Here is a 6,805-nt window from a genome sequence, read left to right as displayed (position 1 = left end):
TTCAGGTCTTTAAGGCTTCAGATACTATATCTTTTGGTAGCTGAGCACCATCAGCTTTCCTCACCACACCCGCTTGTGCACCCATTGTCTTCAGTGACTTCAGGTGTTATATCTTTTGGTAGCCAAGCATCATCCACTTTCTTCACCACGTTTTCTTGTGCACCCATTGTCTTCAGTGACAATGTCAGGTAGGTGAGCATCTCAGACTTCCAAATTGTTAGAACAAAGTGTTCTTGTGTTGGGCTCTGTGGCGCAATGGAAAGTGCATTGGACTCCTAACTCATCTCAAGAAGTGATTCAAAAACTCAATTTTTAAAAAGCAGAAAATATTAAGAAAGGAAACACTTTTAAAATGGGTCAAACGGGAGATTAAACAATGTGTTACATTTTAACCTAACCACATCTGCTATATTCACCTTTAAATGCCCTCTCTCTGATAACAAGGCTATTCACGTCCCTGGAATATGATCAGAGGGAATCCAATGGAGGCTTAATTCATGTGTGAACACTGCAAATGGATTTTGGACGTCTACTGCCATCCATATCCTTCTGCAAACCAGGTATTCAAAAGTTAAACTCTGATAATTTTCCTTCCTTTGGATTTGGATTTTATGTTTTATGTTCTTTGGATCACAAAGACTGGTGTGCTTTTTCTAAATGGACACCTCACTTACATGGCTATTTGTTTGAAGACAAGCCCTTAAGACTCCAGATGTTATTCTTTCTGATAGCCAGACAGCATCAGGTTTCCTCAGTGTACTTTGCTATAGCATCATAACTTCAGTGAACTCTTCATGAGGGTGAATAGCAAGCAGGTCCATGCCATAAGAACTAAGTGTTCTTTGAAAGGATTTCTCTTTGCTTGGCTCCACAGTCAAAACTCAAGGAAGCAGCAGTCAAGAAACTGAAAAAAATGTATTACATTGGGCAAATCTGTTGCACAAGACCTCTTTAATGTGTTGAAGAGTAAAAATTCCACTTTGAGGACTAAGCTTCACTTGATTCTAGCCATAATATTTTCAGTTGCCTCATATGCATTTTGAAAGTTGGACAATGAATAAGGAAGACGGAAGAAGAATCGATGTATCTAGGTTATGGTGCTGGTGGATAATATTGAATGTATTCTCGACTTCCAGGATAACAAATAAATATGTTTGGGAAGGATTACAGCCAAATGCATCTTAGAAGTGGGGATGATGAGACTTTCTCTAATGTACTTTGGATGTGTTGTCAGGAGATATCAGTCCCTGGAAAAGGACATCACACAGGGAGGGTCTATAAAAAGAAGAAGATCCCTCATGAGATGTATTGGCAAAGTGGCTGCAACCATGGGCTTAAACATAACAACAAGTATGAGGATGGCACAGGACTGGTCAGTGCTTCATCCTATTGCACAAAGGGTCACAATAAGTCAGAGCTGAGTCAGTGGCACCAAACAACCGCTAACAACAGTAAGGCTATGCTTCTACTGCTTCCTACAATCTCTCGCTTCATGGCCTATCTTCAGTGTCATTCCTACCTCCAAGAAGCCAGAGAACTGAGCAATGAAGGCCTGGCAGTGAAGAAGCACTAACATGCAGAAACCAGGTCGGTGGCTAGGACTGTAACTAATTGTGGATACCAGGGCTGGGAATGTGAGCTAGTCCTAAGGGGAGACTATTATACCATATATCCTCGTGTACAAGCCAAGGTTTTCAGCACATTTTTAATGCAGTTTTTGTGGTAGAATTAGGTGCTTCGGCTGATACTCGGGTCGACTTATACTTGAGTATATACGGTACTTCCATTATACTAGATTTTATTTTAGACTGAACTGGACATGAGTTTGAGTCGATTCCATTATAGGTCTGACTTTAAGGAGACAGAGAAGACACTGTCTGAAAAAAGGCAGGCACAAGAAGTACGTGGTATGGATGGTTTGGGGAGGAAACACCGACTTAAAATACCCTTAAGTGTAGTATAATAAGACACACAGAAAATAGGTTCTTTTACTTCCACTAAAAGAATCGTTTGAGAGAGCTTTTAAGAGAAAACAAAGCTAGAGTCATTGGCAATTTTAAGCTTTCCAAACTGAACAGGAAATGGTTATGATATTAGCTATAAATTCACTCTCAAAGATAAGAGTGTTTATTCATAGCAACATGCACCTTGCTGAAGGAAGATGCCTTTCCCTTTGGGTACACACAGGTCCCAAATTCAATGGTAACTCTTTCAATAGAGAAGGAAGTTTGAAGGAAATACTCGTGGTAGGCAGACAATCTGCTGGCTATGAAATCATGTTTGAACTCGCACACCAAGATCAAAAGGTGTCCTCCCCAAAGTGTGTGTCAGTAATTTAATTTTCTTCACTGTGTAATCTGATTCACAACTATAAATTAGTGCAATAATTACAGCAACAGATACTTAAATATATATTGCAAACCTGGATAATTGCCCAGAAGTGAAATGCATCCAAGAATCCAATATTCTGGCATTTAATAAAAGTTGGAATTGTATCTATAATCAACTGTGATTTAATTTTCTTGGTTCAATATTTAATAAAACAATAGAAAAATATTACAAGTGTCTTAGAAGCTACTGGTTAAGCATCTGGTCCTGGGATCAGACTACAAGGGATCAAATTCCAGATTAGATATTTACTAGCTTTCTGATTAGCAAATTACTCAACCTATCTGCCCCAGTTAACATATCTGCTTAGAGGATTAGCAAACAATTACACACTAATAGCAAAGACAATTAACTGGCACATAGTAAATACTTAGTAAAGTCTGTTTTTGTTTTGAACTGAGATCTGGCTGCCCAGTTTGTTTTGTTTGTGTGTTTGCTTGTTTCAAGGAAGCTGTGGAAACACCTGCACATTTTCTCAGCTTGTTGGTAATGCTTTTCAGACAGACTCTTTTCAGGAAAAGAAGAATTCTACCAATCGCAGACTTCAACATGGAGAATCTGAGGTTGTGAGATATCCGAACCTAAACGGTAATCCATCTGAGCCAAAAGCCATCACTGAGCAATCGAACTGCAGGCTAATCCTGAAAACTGGCACCAGACTCTGAGTTCTGAATCGAAGTAGATTTTCCACAAAGGATGAGTGTCCTGCTGAACAACATAATTTCGAATGTCTTTTTTTGCATTTTCAACTACAAGCCCTGTAAGAGGAAGGAAGATTTCATGTGTGCTTGTCTAGGCTCGGAACTTCATATTTCAAGGAACGAGAAGACATTCAGTGGCTACCAGTTGGCTGGTTAAATGAATGGAATTGGAACTGAACCATCAACTCAGTATTGAGGTGATGCTGCATTCTCTCGGGACATGTGCTAGCAGCCTTTTATCTGAGCAAAGAACTGGTGAATATAATGCTAGCTGGAGACTAAGGCTTTGCATAATTTTTCCATGAAACTCTGTTGAGGGACTCATTTTTCTTCCTAAGTCTCTGACTACTTAATTGGAATATAGTGTAAAGAGGAACAAGGACATATTACCATAATAGCTCCCATTTATTGATAATTTAAAATATGCTGGGCACTATGTTAAGTGTGTTATTATTGTTATGAGATACCTTCAATTGGCTCCAACTCCTAGCGACCATATACACAACAAAGCGAAACACCGCCTGGGCCTGCATCATCCTCACCCTTATTCCTATGCCAAGCCCATTGTGATGAGCTTTGCCACTGGTATTTCAGATGCCAGCAGTGTCACCCAAAATGAACAGGTTTCAGCTGCTCTTTCAAACTAAAAACAGACAGCAAAGAAAGACTTGGCTCCCCTCTTTATAGAAAGAAGCCACTGAAAATGCTATGCATAGCTCTGCAACATTCTCAGATAGGGAAGGCCCAATGAGTGGGCATGGAATATTGTGAGAGATGGTGTCAGAGACTGGGACCCTCAGGTTGGAGGGCACTCAAACTGTGAGTGAGGGGCTGGTTCTTGGAGTGAAGTAGACTATTGTGACATGATTGGAGCAAAGCCTGTAGGAGAGGAGGCTTCTGGGTCTTCATTTGATGACTGGGCATGACTCAACATAAAGAGAAACAGCTTCAGAGTCTGTTAAAGATCAGAATTTGGTATGTGTGAAGAATGAATCTAGGAAAATTAGAAGCAGTTAAAAAAGATTGATATCTTAAACACTGGTGAGCTGAAGTGGACTGGTATTGGCCATTTTGAATTTTTAAAATCCTATGATTTACTATGCACAGAATAACATTATCAAGAGGAATGGTGTGGCATTCATTGTCAAAAAGTTATATTACAAAATCAGTTGTGCAGTACAATGCTGTCTGTGATAGGGCTCTAACTATCAGCCTTCATGGAAATCCAATCAGTGCAACTATTATTCAAATGTATGCACCAATCACAGAAGCAAGTGAAGAAGAAATTGAAAATATCTACCAAAGTCTTTAGTCATATTGGTCAAACATGCAATCAAGGGGCATTGATAATTATTGGTGACTGGAATGTAAAAGGTGGAAACATAGAGGAAGGAATAGTAATTTGGAAAATAATGGCCTTGGTGATAGAAGCAAAATTCAAGAGTGCATGATAGAATTTTGCAAATCCAATGACTTGTTCATAGCAAATACCTTTTTTCAACAGCACGAAAGGTGACTATACGCATGGACTTCTCCAGATGGAATACACAGAAATCAAATTGACTTCGTCTGTGGAAGAGATGCTAGAGAAGCTCAATATCCGCAGCTAAAACCACGCCAAGGGCTGACTGTGCACAAACGTACGTTCAAGAAAAAGCAAGACTCACTGCCATCAACTCAACGCTGACTCATAGTGACCCCTCCGTGGGTTTCTGAGACTGTAACTGTTTACAGGAGTAGAAAGCCCAGTCTTTCTCCCTCAGAGCTGCTGGTGGTTTTGAACTGCAAACCATGAGGATCACAGCCTAACACATCACCACTACACCACCAGGTCCTCCAGCACATCCAGAATAAAACTGAAAAAAATTAAAACAAGTCCATAGAAGCCAAAGTACAAGTCTATCTCACCTTAATTTCAAGAATATTTCGAAAGTAGATTTGACACAGTGAGCATTAATGACAGCAGACCTGATGAGCCGTGGGAGGATATCACAAACATCATTCATGGAGAAAACAAGAGGTCATTCAAAAGACAGGAAAGAAAGAAATGATCAAAGTGGATGGCAGAAGATACTCTGAAACTTGCTTAATCACAGAGTAGTTAAGGCAAATGAGAGAAATGACGTCAAAGAGCTGAACAGAAAATGTCAAAGAGCAGCTGCAGAAGACAAAGTAAAATATTACAATGCGATGTGCAAAGACTCGAGGGAGAAAAACCAAAAGGGAAGAACACACTCAGCATATTTTAAACGGAAAGAATTGAAGGAAAAGATGCAAGCCTCAAGTTGCAATATTGAAAAATAAATCTATGGATAAAATAGTGAATGATGCAGGAAGCACCCAAAGAAGATGGGAAGAATACACAAAGTCACGGTAACAAAAAATGACAATCCCCTATTTCTGGAGGTGGCATATGTGCAAGAACCATTGGTGCTGAAGGAAGAAGGCAAAGCTGCACTGAAAGCAAGCAAGGCTTCAGGGATTGATGGACCACCAATTGAAATGTTTCAACAGCCTGTGAAGCACTGGAAGCACTCACCTGTCTATATGCCAGGAAATTTGGATGACAGTTACTTGGCCAACTGACTGGAAGAGATCCATATTTGTGCCCATTCTGAAGAAAGGTAACCTACCAGAATGCTCAAATTATAGAACAATATCATTGATATCACATGCAAAGTAAAATTTTGCTGAAGATTATCCAATTATGGTTGCAGGATTAGATTTTGCTACCAGATATTCAGGCTGGATTCAGAAGAGGGCATGGAACAAGGGATATCATTGGTTTGGGGTTTTGTTTTTTTAAAATATCATTTTATTGGGAGCTTGTACAACCTTTATCACAATCCATACATCGATTGAATCAGGCATGTTTGTACATATGTTGCCTTCATTCTTCTCTAGACATTTACTTTCTACTGAGGCCTTGGAATCAGCTCCTCTTACCCTCCACCCCCCCCATCATAAATCACTGGTAGATTGTACACTGTTATTATTTTAATCTCTCACACCCTCTGCTGTCTCCCTTCCCCCATGTTTTCTGTTGTTCTTCCCCCTGTAGAGGGGTGGGTGATTATATGTTAATCATTGCGATTGGTTCCCCCTTTCTCCCTTCTGCTCCCCCTCTTCCCCATACCCTTCTGGTATCACTATTCCCACTCATGTTCCTGAATTCTGTGTGTCATGAGCTCCCATCTCTTATCTAAACCTGTGTACATGTTCCAGTCTAGTCTGAATTGAGAAGCAGCACTGGGGTCCTGGTAGTGGGGGGTGAGGAAGCCTCAAGGAACCAGAGGATTATAGTGTGCTTAACTGATTCTTTACTGCATCCTGGTGACTCATCCCTTCCCTGTGTCCCCTCTGTGGGGAGATTATCCCATTGTCTAAAGATAGGCTTTGGGTCTCTGCTCCAACCCCCTCATTCTCAACAAGATGTTTTTGTTTGTTATGTGTCTGCTGGTCTCTATGACTCCTCATGATCGTATCAGCAGTGTGCTTCTTCCATGTGGACTTGTTGCTTCACAGCTGAATGGCGGCTTGCGTAACTTCAAGCCTTTAAGACCACAGACGCTATATCTTTTTTTTTCTCTAATCATTTTATTGGGGCTTATACAATTCATCACAATCCATACATACATCAGTTGTGTAAAGCACACTTAATGCATTTGTTGCCCTCGTCATTCTCAAAATTCACTTTCCTCTTGGGTTCCTGGAAT

The sequence above is a fragment of the Echinops telfairi genome, unplaced genomic scaffold, assembly GCF_000313985.2.
Source record: "Echinops telfairi isolate 266 unplaced genomic scaffold, ASM31398v2 ScPeMD7_10;HRSCAF=50, whole genome shotgun sequence".
Taxonomy (NCBI): Eukaryota; Metazoa; Chordata; class Mammalia; order Afrosoricida; family Tenrecidae; genus Echinops; species Echinops telfairi.
Note: the sequence above shows the minus strand (reverse complement) of the source record.